We start from the raw sequence: 15,413 nt of genomic DNA on the forward strand, positions 1-15,413 counted from the left end.
ACAGCGCAACGTCTAAATGGGCGTGTCCGAATGCACTTTTGCTAATTTAACGACGGGAGAAATGGTTTGTGCGCTGAGCGCATGGTCGAAAAGGGTAGGTCCTATTGTATTTTGGGCGTAACGTGCAGTAAACCAATGAGAGACTCAGCTCTCATTCCCTTTAAAAGCAAGTTGCGCTGGCGCTATGTCTAATCCCTATTTAGATGACGGACTTTGTAAACTGAAAAACTAAGCGGAGGAAGAAGATCCCCAGTTTAAGATTAATGTTAAATAATTGTGTTGTTTTTCACTTGTATTGAAATTGTTATTTTTTTATTAAAACCTTTAAAACCCGTTTTCTTTTAGTCATGGAAGTAAAAAGCAGGCAATTGCTTTAAATGTATGGCTATCCAATATCATCAAAACATAATGTACAAGTAGGCTATGTAAGATAAGGTTTGTACTCTAAAAATACTTTAATTGTAACAAACAGGAGATAAAGAATTTACAAACGGCTCTCCTCACGTTTCAGCACTTTGGACAGCGTGTTTTTAGCAAAGAGTTTTTTTAAGCATTACTTAAAAATGTTTCTCATCTCACCATATCCACAGGTACAGAGTCATCCATGAGGTAGCATTTAAAAAAACATTTAAAAACAGATGCATTTGTTTAAAGCAAAGCATTTATTTACTACCAGGCTGCAGGTGAAGCAGCTCTTTAGGCCTTCTAACGTCTCATAATTACTCCTCATTTATGTCCAAGAGACTCAATACTAATCTTTTATATTCAATCCTTTAATCTTTCATAATTAAAAGCATTTTTGTGCTGCTGCGCATTCATGTACTTTATGATAAGCAAACCCGCGTTGTCCCCTGTGTATAGGCGCATTTTACTAATGCGCTCTTTAAATAACATAAAACACATTGCGCCATTGACTTTAGACTTTAGACCAGGTTTTTGTTGGTCAATGGCATAGTCTATTTTAGTTGCCTCAAAATAGCAACGCGCCAACAATGCGCCTGAACACACCTCGTTTTCAGACCAGAACGCCCATGGGCGCAAAAGGGGGCGCAAATGCATTTGCTATTTAAACAATGCGGCGCTAAACGTGAAAATTACAATTGCGCAGGGTGGAAACTAGCAAATGACACTTGCGTCGCGCATTGCGCTGCATTGCGCCGGGTGTAAGATAGAGCCCAAAATATAATCTCTCTTTTTCATAAAAAAATCTATGATTCAATTTTATTGAATTCCCAATCAATTTAAGGAACTACCCTTTTAATTGGAGATGAAAATGATGACTGCCACAAAATATGAAAACTAATCTTGCAATTTGCCCACAACTCGCCAACAAACAATGGCATTTACATTCCATTCCATTCCATTTATGCATTTGGCAGACGCTTTTATCCAAAGCGACTTACAGTGCATTATAAGGTATGCATTTATTCAATATATGTGTTCCATGGGATCAAACCCACAACTTTTTGCAGTGTTAATGCAATGCTCTACTACTGACATTACATTACATTGCATTTATGCTTTTGGCAGACGCTTTCATCCAAATCGACTTACATTACAAGGTATGCATTTTATCATTATGTGTGTTCCCTGGGATTGACCCCACAACCTTTTGAGTTGCTAATGTAATGCTTTACCACTGCTCCACCGAATAAAAGATTTATAAAATACTCAGCAAACTATGCATTATATATACAACTATTACAAATATTTGCCAAGTCAACTTGTCAATGTTAAGGCATTTTTGCCACAGTCAACAAGAGCTACAATGTTCTCTATTCTGTAAATTAGACATAATGCAGTAGACAAAATCTATAACAAATTGTAGTTTACTTTTTAAACGCGGGGTGCATGATTTAAAAAAAAAAACACTTTGGAAAAGGGAGGTTGAACGACACACTTGTAGCCAATCAGCAATAAGTGGCGCGTCTACTAACCAACATCTTTGTCTGGGTTGCATATGTGTGGGGCGAGTCGATCAAAAGAAGGTCCAGATTTATTGTGGTAGGGGCGTGTTTGTTAGGGTGATTTCAAATGTCAACATTGGCTTTAAGAGATCATGCACCCCGCCTCTAACAATGAGCCCTCTTTAAAATCACTGCTGCGCCTTCTGGTCTGCAGAACCAGACAAAACTAGAGTTAAGCTTTATCAAGATAATAATTCCCAGATATATCTCCATTTCAAAGTAAACTTCAGGCACATCTGAGATTGAGACTATATGGTGAATGGGACCTTGTTAGTTGTACAGTTCTTTGAACAATAATTTTCCAGATTTACTTTATTAAAATAATACCTTGCAAATGTAACCTTTTGACATTTATTACAAAGTACAAGATATTTCAATATTTACTCAAAGGATTCACAGAGGTATGGGATAAGCTCAAAATATCCTGTGACCCTTAAAATCACCCCTGTTGTCAGAACCGACTTATAATTGAATGAACAGATGTCATCTCAAAGTGACACACAGTGAGCATTGGGACTCAAAATGGCAGCTATTCCTCTTCATTAGTCCTAGTTGTCTAGGGAAAGGAGACACCTCTTGCACCATACTGTACCTCAAACAATTACACGCTGAAGAAGAAAGCAAAGACGCTCAACCCCAAACTGGGAAATTGGGCAATTAGGCTGAAGGCGCAGTGGTATGTACCTGAAAGCAAAGGCAGGGACTCATCACTTTAGCTGTGACGGTAAGGTAAACAGCTAGATGGCTGAGGCCTGCTGATGTTGCTGGCAGCTGAATGCTCCTCAGAAGCTCTCTGTGACACGAGGACAGCAGATAAACACAGCCTTTCGTCCTTTTCCTGATGCATCATCTGCTGGCTAATCTTCGGTGGCTCCCCCTCGGGAAGATCAGAGCGTGGAAGATATGTATGTCACACCATCACCGGTCGGTCATGAGAACTGATAACCCTTTGGCAATCGCTGGATGGAGTATCCGCTGATGGAAATTTCACCCAGAAAGAGTCCTGAAGCAAGCGAGACTGAAACAAAAGAGAGAGATTTTTCAGGCTGGACAAACAAAACTGAAATGCGGTTTGAAAATTGCCCACAGACACAGTAAAATGTATTACATGGATGCCTTGATCACAATATGTGCAGAAAAATATAAAGTCAGCAAACCAAAGCTACAAAAATACAACAAAAATAATAATGGACTTTCAAACAGGTCAACTTTTATCAGACTGATTTTTTGGTATTTTAAGCTTTGTTGTCTTGACTTTTTTCTCTTTAATAATTTTTTTGGTCGGGCACCAATTTTTGGTTTTTCACCAGTAGTGTGCATGTTTTAGAATTTGCAATCAGCAAATTGAGGTCATGTTTTGAACCTAGAGTAAAAGCATACTGACACAGGGAAAATATGCAGACTCCACACAGAAAGTCCTCCCAACTCAGCCGAGGTTGAAACCAGGGACCTTCTTGCTGTGAGACAGTTATGCAAGCCACTGTGCCATCCTTTTGTGGGGTACGGCGTATAGTCCTCTAAAAAAAGGACATGTAACTGAAAACAGTGTTTATTTACTGATTCGAAATCTTCACAATCCACCCCCATACGAAATTGTTTTTTTATATATACATATATACATATATATATATATATATATATAAGTGTAGTAACCATGGATTTTGGTTTTACTACAGTAACCATGTTTTTTGGTTTTACCTGTAGAAAAACCATGGCTACTTTTCGTAAGGGCCATGACAACCTGAGGAGCTTGGTTGTCCAAAAAAAAGGTCTTGGTTCTTGAACACATTATCAGTAGCCTGACGTTGTCATACTCAATTCTAGTCAGAATTTGAGTCTGATACCGCTCCATTGAGCTATAATTATGAGGCGTGTCTCAACCGAAAAATGCCTCTGCACTCAATTGGATAGACCTACGACCAATCAGAGCAACGGGGTGTGAGACGTATGTTGAAATGACGTATTTGCAGCTTGACCGAACTGCTAGTTATTTCATCACAATGACACACACTACAAATCTGAGTTAGCGAACGTACATCAACACCTACTATGTTTACAACATTTCATTTATATCACATTAAGTCATACAGTAAGACTATCTCTTACCATTTTTACATTAGTTGAACGCGACGATACCATTACGTTTGCTTGAAAAATATCCGAGCCTAGCATGTCCCTCCACGATTCCGGGATTCCGAAAAGAAGCTGGCAACGACCGCTAATTATATCCATCTCGTCGTGCACACCGAATTGCATCGCCGTGATACCCATTTCAGTTGCTTCTTTAACTTGATCCTTCATAAGTGCGACAAATTTGGCCGAATCCCCTAGGAAGGACGGCAAAAACATCAACAAATGCCTTGCTCGCGTTTCTCTGTTCTTCTTTTAAAATCAATGCTCTGTCGATATCCTTTAGAACAGACTCAATGTCAGAATCCAAACATCTGATTTCTACCGCGGCAGCCATTTTGTTGTAAACAGATTGAACACACGTGCTCTTTGGTGACGTAGTTGATACGTTACTGTTGATCATCTGTCCATCACGTATAAAGCCCGCCCTCACAATTAGATTCGTCGGCCAGTTTTGGAACTCGCATAGTAGCTCCTCAATGGTGAAACCCCAGACCGATCTTCCCGTTTCTCAAAATGTTGTGGGCGGGGCTAAGATCGGCTGGCACCCAGGCTACATTATCAGATGACTTTCTGGGCTTTTTTTTAATCATTACGTGTTCAAAGATGTAAAATGCAGTACTATTTACATACAGAAGTCTTTAAGGTACAATATTCAATTTAACTCTAAGGGCGGTTTCATATTTGGTGCGATTGCCTGGTCCGAACCAGAGTTCGATTGCTCCCGCCTCCCCATGCCCCCCATGGACTGTGTTCACATATTATTTTTGCATCCGAACCGCGGTACGCTTGCATCATCAAGCTGCAGCCGGCGCGTTCTCATGTTGCTTGACAACCGCTGTAAACGAAAAGACGACTGCGTGATTAACGAACTCCAAGCAGAGAGATGGGCTGCGTCCCAAACCGCATACTTCCATACTATATAGTAGGCGAAAAGCACTACTTCTCGTACTCTTTGCCTACTATATAGTATGGAAGTAGGCGATTTGGGACGCAGCGATGATTTCTGAATGCCTCCGCAAAAATTGACGTCGGCGGACAGACCGTTGTCATCGAAACGACTTTAGTATGTTTGGGGCAGACAGACGCAAGTGCGTTTCTGTATTATTTCTTTGAAAACAAAACCAAAGGTTTAAAAAAATAAGAACAAAAGTCAAGCAAGCATTCTATGCATTTTGTTGTCAAGGTAAGTGCACGCACACAAACACACACGTCTGTTTTGGTGGGACATTCCATATAATACGTAATTAACAGTGGTTCACTTCCGCGATTTGGTACGATTGCGCTCACATTAGCAGCGAACCGATCTGGAGTTCACATGAACCGGACCCCAGACCACCCTTTTTAAGCGGACTCGAATACGTTTCGCGGGTGCGCACCCGAGTTCGGAAGACAGCGTTCACATCATCCAAATGTACCGAACTCTGATGTCAATCGAACCCGGGTGCGCACCAAAAGTGCTAATGTGAAAACGCCCTAAAAGTCAGAGATAGAGTGAAAAATTATGATTTGCTTGTCTTGTTTAAAGCAACATTAAAAGTGACCTTTAAAGAAATAATAAAATGCTATAAAAGGGTACATGGCTCATTAATTGTTTGAGTCACTTTTTTTAACTACAATGTAAGATTTGAGACCGGATGACTGGATGAATTTAGCATAAGCTGATATCTGTGCAAACACTACATAGACAAAAGTGTTGGGACGCCCCCTACTAATGGCGCGTTTTTATTGCATAGTACCCCACAGTTTGGTTTGGGTCGGATCAGCTTACTTTTGGGGGCTTTTCCACTGGGTGCAGTACGTAGTACCCAATACTTTTTTATTACCACCTCGGTCAGGGTTCCAAGCGATCACTGATTGGTCTGAGAGAATCGTCACTACCAGCGTTATCGCTATAATGTAAAAGATTAGCTTTACCTTAGTGCTAGCTTGCGCTGTCTCGAGCAAACATGTTGTCTGTGCTCTGCTATAAGTTCCCCAAACACCCTTTTAGCGGTGAAAAACATCCACAGGTTGAGAATCAGGAAAACCACACCAATTTTTTCCAGACTTGAAGTTTGTGACGGCACATTCGCGACGCGCACATCCGCACATATGCTTAAATGCTACTTAAATGAGGCTCAGTGAAGTGCGTCAACTGATGCCACCGGTGTTTGTACAGAAACTGTCATGTGAGACAGAGGTAGTGATAAACGCGATGTGCAAACATCTATTTGTGGTGGTCAATTTTAATTTTGTGACGGACTGAGCAATAACGTTAAATGAATGTATGAGGATGTATTCCAACCACGCTCTCACTTGTATGATGTCACAGCAGTAGGCAGCGCAAATATAGCGCAAATTGTAGGTAAATACACACCTACAATCCCTCCCACTCCAAAGTGTTACTAAACTCGATAGAAAAGCTAACCAAGCCAAAGTGAGGTGAGCTGACCCAAATCCTGGGGTACTATGCAATTGAAAAGCACCATAATAGACATCTTTGGGGCGACACAGTGGCACTGTTGCCACACAGCAAGAAGGTCCCCAGATCAAGCTTTGGCTGGGTCAAGAGGTCTTTACGATTAGAGATTGGAGGTTTACTCTGTGTTTCACTCCGGTTTCCTCCCACAGTCCAAAAACAAAAAAGTATGCCCAATACTTTTGTCCATATAGTGTAGAAGCTGATTACTTGCTGGTTTAAGCTAGCTATTGGCTGGCTGACTAGCCACTATTTCCCACAAAACAAGCTTTAGCTGGTTTGACCAGCTGGTAGCTGATTTGTTACAAGTACAAGATGATATCCCAGCTTGGACCAAAACACAGCTCCAGGTTTTTCTAGTACATAGAATACTTTGAGTCCACGAATAAAAATCTGTGACAGTTAATGCATTATTATCTCTGGTGGCTTTTAGATGCTAATGATTTTTTGTTCATATCATTCCATAGCATTGTCTTTTTCTAGGTTCTTGTGGCAGTTTATCGGCTGTCATCTTCCATCAGAGACGCTAAAAACAGTGTAGAGACAGAGCTGTGCTGCATTTGGTTGACGTTCAATGATTACCTGTCAACACTGCATGCTGGACCGGGTAGCTCATCCTGCTCATTTTTTCGTTCTATTAACACCAAATGGCCTTCTTCCATCTTTCTTCTCTCTAACCCATGCGCTGTATATCGACTTTCAATGCCATGCTCTACCTCCCTCCGTCAACTCTGACCTCAGACTTATTTCCCAGGGCTTTTAAATGCCCACTATAGCGTCCAAAATGGTTTTCTAAACCTCAAGAATGTGACATGCTTCAGTCCGCCTGACAGCAGAAAAAAGATGCAGAGTGGAGATTGTACTGCAAAGGAAAAGCTGGATCGATTCTGTTCATGCGATTTCAGTCACACTCAACTGGTGAGGGGATAGCATGAATATATCGGCCCATCAATCAACATTACTTCCTACAAAAACCTTCAAAGAGAATGGCAGGTGTAACTTTCTGTTGACCCAGTTTTGGATATGTATGAACAGAAACATCCTGAAGATTTCATTTTCTATTTCATCTTTTATTTGGGATAAAAATGTTCTACTTGCTTGGAGATTTTAAAGGGGAGGTTTTTTTTGTGTTTCTGTCCTGTAAAGCCTCACACAGATAGACAATTCCGTTTTCAGTCTATGTCAATATTAATGCAAGTATGCAAGATGCATTAAATGTAATGGGTGGATTAGTTGAGTGACATAATGGAATTATCAATGGGAGCATGAAAAGATGTGTTATAAAGTCTGATATTAAATGTTTGTGTTATTAACCACCCAGACAAATTTGAATGATAAAAAAAAATCGCCAAGTAAATAAAATAAGTTCTCAAAACTGTCAGGATTCTCTGCCCTCAAACGCGGTCAGCGCTGAACCCACATCCACTCGCAGAAAACTTGCCATCTCTTTCAAATATACCGCTGCAGAGGGTTATTTTAGGGGCGGCGCAATGCTCGGTGGCTCCAGTGTGTCATCGAGCCACCGTTTTAGCCGCTCCCAAATAATCCTAAACAGAAATGTGGAAAAACTGTTTAATGGTGTAACTCCACAATTTAGTACTACACAATTCATAGTCTTTGTAACCTTTTCAGCATTACATTTCGAACATTTATAATGTGTTTAGTAAGAATTATCTGAAATTACTTTACATGAACTTTAATAGAAGTTTCTCTGTGTTGGACAGCATTGGGCTGATTTTATTACAGCACGGTGAAGCAATGACTGTTTGCATATAAGGAGCTCAGATGCAAAAGCAGCTAAATTAATATTTAGGCATTTACTGTAGCAGATGCTTTTATGGCAGACACTTTAATCCAAAGCAATTTACAGTGGATTACAAGCTATACATTTTTATCAATACTTGAGTTCCCTGGGTTCGAACCCAAAACTTTTTGTGCTGCAAACGTAGTGCTCTACCACTGAGCTACACAGTAACTGAGCTATATAGTAACTGAGGCTACGTTTACATGTAAACGATCTGAATAGAAAACACAAAAGTGTTTTGCGTTATCACTTTTTATTCCGCGTTTATACAAGCATTTTGAGGGGGAAATCTGCGTGCAAATGGTGACGCAAAATTTTTTGATATTTGATGTAGCATGCAGGCGGCTAGGTGGCAGTGTGAAGCACTGCCACACAACAACACCAAATCCTTGCGCCTGCGTACAACTTTCTTCCTTGTTCTCCCAGGTCTCGTCCAAAGCTGTCTGGTTTGCCTCCAATGAATTGGTGCATCAACAATTTGATGGAGGTAATTAATGTGCCTTCTCTGATCAGTAATACCAGCTGTGAATATTTCATACAACTGCTGGAAAGACTCTTGTATATTTATCAGTGCTGCTATGGTAACCTGAAGGTCCGACGTATGGAAATAATGTTTGTTTATTATTGTTGAAAGGCATATACAATAAAATATTTTTACGTTTTCACCCTCAAGGGTTCTCGTGTAAAAAGGCCCTGAGCTATAGACGGTTTCAGCAGTAACAACATAAACAAGCCGCTTTCGTGTTCCACACGTAATTTCCGGTAAACTCCGCTAAGAATAAATAACAACAAAATACTTCAAACATAGTTTATTTATATAACAAGCAAAATAAACAACACGTAGATTACTTAGGAAACCAAAACATTTGTTATTTTTGACAAGGTATTTGTTATAGAGTTCAGTTTAGCAACTAGTCAGAATATTCAAAAAATGAAACCGGAAGTAAAGTTCGGACCAGACTCGTATCGCGTCACCCCACGTGCGATGAACCGGCTATACAGAAACTTCCATTACAGTCCATGTGAAATCATTTCAAAGAATTGTTTCTAAACACATTATAAATGTTAGAAATGTAGTGCTGAAACACATTACAAAGACTAGGAACTGTGTAGTACTAAACATTTTATCTAAAGTAACTTACAAAGATTAGGAAACAATAAAGTGATCTGTAGGGAAACAAAAGTACAAAAGGTGCTTATACCAACATACAAGTTTTAACTATTCAAAAACAATACCTGTTAAGGGATAAAGAAAAAGTTTGTGTTTTTAAAAAAAGATAGAAGAGATAAAAAATGCGGTTGATATCTATGTCAAATATTTTTGGAAAAGATGGGTTTGTAATTGTTTTTTTTTTAATGTTGCAAGAGACGAAGCTGATTGGTTGCAATAGGAAGATCATTCCACCAGCAGTAGGAAGTGAAGAAAAATGAGCGGGAACAGGATTTAGTTGCCCTTTGTAAAGGTAACACAAGGCTCCACTCATTTTCTGAACATAAGGTTCTGGATTGGGTGTATGGGGTGACGGAATGGTGACTAAACGCTACATCCTTTTGCGATAATAATATTGACCAAATTCTCTCTGCACTTATTATACATCCATTAAAATACTTTTGTTTTAAATCCACTTAATCCCGGCCTTAGGCCATTACGAAATACTGGTTTGTCGGCAGAATCTGTTAAATGCTCAATTTTACAGCAAAGTCCTAAGTGCACAGAAGAAAAATTGGATGACATGTATATGTCACAGTGCAAGAGCTTTTAACCCAGTTAAATGACATTACCAAATACAGTACTGTGCAAAATCTTAGGCCACCATGCCAAAATTAGATATGTTGTTTTTGCAATGTTATAGTGATCTTATGTAATTGTTTCTCAGTCTCTTTAACAGAATACATCCAGAAAATACAGGAAATCTGTATGTAGTATTCAAAACTGTATAAAAATGTAAACTGATGTGTCAAGTTTTTAGGGTAAACTCCTCTTCCATCTGAGCAATTGCAGGATATCTTAAACCTAAATGAAATTAAATTTTATTTCTAATTTTAAAGAAATTACTCTTTTTACTTCATTCTGCTCCGAAACGCTCAAGATGTGTTTAGTGCCAAAAGAGGTCACACTAACCACAGACGATGCATAAATAAGACATTTGGTCCTGAATATTTTTTATACATATTTCCTGTTTTTTATGTTTGTATCTTAATAAAATAGATTGAAAAAAATATGAGTGAACATTCAAACTAAAAAAACATGTCTGGTGGTGGTGGCCTAAGACTTTTGCACAGTACTGTATATCAAGACACTGACCAAATTTTTGACCCTTTTACCTTTATTCAGAAAGGCCAGTGAAGAGTAACTAGAGATATTTTACAAGCGATGATCCTTGCATGTAAATGACAAACACTGTCTTTCAATACAAGCAGCAATCCCTCTTCATTCAGTTGTTAAAATCTATTCTGGTAAATCTCTCAGTTAATGCAGATCTCCTGCACCTATTGAAAAAATCAATTAAGCGGCCAGAGATCACGGAAGAAGGCCATTACACTTTATCACAAGTTTGCTGGGAAGTCAGCTCAGTAGTAAAGAGGAGACGAACAGAGTACTGGACGGGTCGAGGTTGTGAACTCAATCAGTTCACCGGTTATTGTGAGACCCCCAAACCCAAGGGGCCACTGTCATCTTGTCGCTATTGACCGCCCCTGTTGCAGGTGCTTAGACATGGATGGTTAAACAAGTCTAAGTAAGGGTCAGGTCACGCTGCACATTGATGGCCTAGGATACGGACAGGGAATTCATATGAGGATGTAAGGTCGGTGGTCTGACAGTTCTGAACTTAAGCGCAGTCAGGACACAAACCTCATGCATATGTGGCATATGGAAAACTCATGAAACTTCATTATACCAAAATGAAGCAACTGTTCATTACATATAATCCTATTTCCAGGTTTCTTGACAACACTTACAGCAAACATCACAGTACACTAATTTAATTACATCCAGTAAAGCATAATTGTCAGCTTACACAAGGTGTCGTTCTTACTTTAATGCCTTACTCTCGACACAATTAAAGGCCTCCAAATTAAGCTATAACAAAAGCATTGCATGGTGAGGGCAGGAATCCAAGTAATTTAGGCAGCAGACAGCAGTCTCTCTGTATTAATATATGGAGTTAACGTCAGTTTGCAATACATGTAAAAATCAATTTATTAAAAATACACTAAAAACAAACTGTGCTAAATAGCACTAAAAGTCGTTCTTGGCTCGTAATCATAGAGTAACCATTTTTAGTGCTATATATCACCTATGAAGAACCATTTGGGGGTCACATAGCACCACATATGGTTCTACATAGCACTATATGGTTCTACACAGGTACTTCATCTGTGGTATATGGCACTTAAAATGGTTCCTCTATGATTAAGAGCCAAGAACCACTTTTAGTGCTATTTAGCACTGTTTGTTTTTAGAGTGTAGGATAGAAACATCACTTAGCTAATTGTCCCTAGTGACCCATAACAGAGCTTAACACGAGTCATTTTATTTATCTGTAACTATGTGTTCTCAAAAAGCTATGCAATTTTATCTATGCCTGGCAATGTATTTGTGATGGAGAAGGTGAATGTCATAGCAGAACCAAAATACAGACATTTCCCTTCTTACCCAGCTACAGTACTGTAGGTATTTCCTGAAAACCTTTCTATGCAAAAATTGTGTTTTAAATACATGAATGCACTTTCAGAAATAAAGGTGTATAAGCTGTCACTGGGATGGTACCTTTAAAAGGGTCCTAATATGTACCATTTATGTACAGACATGTACTTTTAAGGTTCCATACCTTCCCACTAAGCAAAAACACGTCCAGCAGATGTTTAAAAGTGGGTCTGAACTAACAGACGTTACACAGACATGATCTGAATGTCTCCCAGACGTTCCATGTTTGGTGGGTTTGAGGTACTAATATGAATTCTTTAGGTACAAAGATGTACTTTTTAAAAGGGTACTGCCCAGTGACTGCTTTTGTACCTAATAGTAACAAATCCCAAAAAGGGCCGCTGTAATGTAATCTACCTGTGGACCTGAAGTTGTCTACCATAATTCAAAGCATCAGCATGCTACCGTAAGCCTCCTGCTAAAGCTGCCCGAATTGTAAATATGAAATGAGCTTCGAAAATTGATGGATACAATTAGCTTGTCATCTAGCATATGCTTTGCTCCAAGAATTGAAATTGGTATGATTAATTGTGAGGCAAATGCGTTCAGACAGGCGGACTTTAAAGAGACAAAGCTGCAGTACGGAGTTGGATGGACTTGAAGCTTTACCGCATGAAATCAATTTCATCCAAATATGATAAGGAAATTAATTTTGAGACAGTTTAATCAAACAGTCTTCAATTTCAATTAATTTGATGAAAACTCTTAGTGAGCTAGTCACCATTAACAATTACATGCAAGTGTATAAACAAGTAGCCCCTTGGACAGCAATTATGTTAAACAGAACAGCAGGGATTTAAACCTTAATCATTTATTAACTACTCGATTTGGATTCAAAGCTGACATTTAAGTCTCAGCGTTTATCTGAAATTGATCATTGTCCAAACGTCATCAAATGAACACAACTTAATTCATTTTATTGCAATGGGGGTCAATCTTAGAGTGTTTTATGTTAAATCGCTTTTCCATTGCGTGGTACGACTTGGCACCACTCGGCTCGCTTTACTGTGGCTCGATTTGCTTTTCCACTACAGTGGGTGGGATTACAGCCTTAAGATCTTTGCACCCTGTAGTCCGTAACTTTCATACAGTGTGTGTTTTATCGTGTTCGTTATCCTACAAATTCGTCACGGGCTAGAACCTTGCACATGATGCGTGTTAATTCATCCGTTGTGAAAAAATTTGCTAATCATAAAATGAAGTCTTTGTAATGTTATCACTATTCACTCAGAATGGATGAAAAGCAACAAGATGAGATGTGCTAAGATTTTGATTGTTGCAGTTTTGCCGCTTCTACTTCCGTGACATCATGGTAAACACAATACAATTGAAATGGTGTTCTCGAATCTCGGCATGTGGATGTCGGCGGACCTAGGGTACTATACACTGTAAAACCCGACAAGTTCAGAGTACTCAAAAAATTTGTAGAACGTGATTAAATAAATTTTTTAAGTTATTTTTTTTTTTAATTTTTTAAGTTAATTAACTTTATTAAATAAAAATTTTTAAGTAAAGAAACTTACAATTTTACATTTCATTTTGTTGAATATTTAAGTAAGTACACTTAAATAAGTACACTACACATAAATCTACTGTTTATTTTAAGGACTGTTTGCCATATATTTTTTGTATACTGTACTTAAAGAGGCCATGGCATTAAAATCTTTTTCCATGTTTAAGTGCTATGATTGGGTCTGCAGTGCTACTATCAACCTAGAAAATGTGAAAAAGATCAACCCAGTTACTTAGTTTTGGTATACTATTCTCTACAAGCACATGAAAAAATAGGTCTTTGAAATTTGGTTCTCCTTATGATGTCATAAGGAGCTCTTATTATAATAATACCACCCCTTAATCTGCACTATCCAACCACAGCACTGCCATTTAGTGCAGAGAGAAAGAAAGAGAGAGAGAGAAAATAATTTGCATACACATAAATCTTGAGTTTCAATTTCAACAAACCACAATCATTGTGATCCGTGTTTGCACTTCATCCACTTATTTGCATTTTAAAGGACACACCCAAAAATGCACATTTTTACTCACACCTACAAAGTGGCAATTTAAACATGCTATAATAAATTATTTATATTGTATTTTGAGCCAAAACTTCACATGTGTGCTCTGGGGACACCAAAGATTTATTGGACAAATTGAAAAAATCTTGTGACATGGCCCCTTTAAAACTTTTTTTACCATTTAATTTTTGTTCACAAGTCACAGAAACAGATCACAAGACTCATGAAAATATAAAACCAGTGAAATTGTGTTGAGACTGAGCTCAGTGCTGACTTTCACAGAGTCACAGTTTATATGATAAAGCAATACATATCCCACCTACAGCCTAAGCACAGGCACTACACTTCTGAACAATGGTAAGCACAAAAAAAAAAAATTGGAAACTCTTCTAAATCTCCAACATAACTGAATGTTTAACACTATTGAGTCTTTCTCTTTACTGAAAACCAAAAAAAAACACTTAATTTCAAAAAATGCTCTTGTATGCTCATGCAAAGCATGATGGGAACTGGAACCTCCTCAACCAATCATGTTGATTTAACTTTAATCTGAAGAAAATTTGCAGTGCCTGACTCTTCCATAGCTTACCTGGCAAACTGAACTCATCAAAACTACCAAAAGTTTGTAATTATTTGCAGTGTTTGTTACAGTAAGGATACTGAAATGACGCGTTTGGAAGTAATAAATACAATTTTTGAGTTCTTTGACTCATTTTATTTAAGTTTGTGGAACTTAAAATGGTGAACTCGTTGAAAACACATAAAACTTTTAAGTTGAATTAACTTTTTTCAAAAGTTTGAGTTCAGTTCACTCTTTTTAAATGAGTAGATTGTACTGTTCAGGTTTACAGTGTAAGCTAATCTTGCATTTAGCAATGAAGCTGATAGTGATGATTCTCTGACCAATCAGTGATTTGCAGTGTTTACACATCACATTTTAGTATCAGTGCGGCTCGCTTGAAACCTCAACTGAGGTGGTAAAAAAGTATCAGGCACTAGGTATTGTACACAGTGGAAAACCTCTCAATAGTGAGCTGTCCGGAGCCGAACCGGGACATGTAACGGAAAAAGCGCCATTAAAGAGTTGTTTTTCACTTAAAACTTTTCGATGAGCAAGGTAAATTTTACAACTTAAAATAAAACAAAGACTTAGCGAGTCTTCAGCACTTAAAGTGCCGTGAATTCTATTCAATGAGCTCCCAAAAGCCATTTCAAAATCACAGCAGTCTTGGTTTTTAGTTGGTACAGGATTTAACTGTACACTTTGGTCATATTAAAGTGCTTCAAAGCTCTACTAAAGATTTTTCATATAAAGCAAGGCTTT

The 15,413-nt window shown here is 38.4% G+C and overlaps 1 protein-coding gene across 2 annotated transcripts in view; it reads right to left on the minus strand.

Annotated features, from left to right (window-relative positions):
• thsd7ba (thrombospondin, type I, domain containing 7Ba) overlaps nt 1–15,413 on the minus strand; it is a 259,565-nt gene that overhangs the window by 188,894 nt on the left and 55,258 nt on the right. For both annotated transcript variants that reach the window (XR_012335112.1, XM_065292788.2), the window contains exon 2: nt 2,652–2,985. The gene's annotated coding sequence lies outside the window, so the exon portion shown is untranslated. The remainder of the gene's footprint in view (nt 1–2,651; nt 2,986–15,413) is intronic.

Source organism: Paramisgurnus dabryanus, chromosome 15 (assembly GCF_030506205.2).
Source record: "Paramisgurnus dabryanus chromosome 15, PD_genome_1.1, whole genome shotgun sequence".
Lineage (NCBI taxonomy): Eukaryota > Metazoa > Chordata > Actinopteri > Cypriniformes > Cobitidae > Paramisgurnus > Paramisgurnus dabryanus.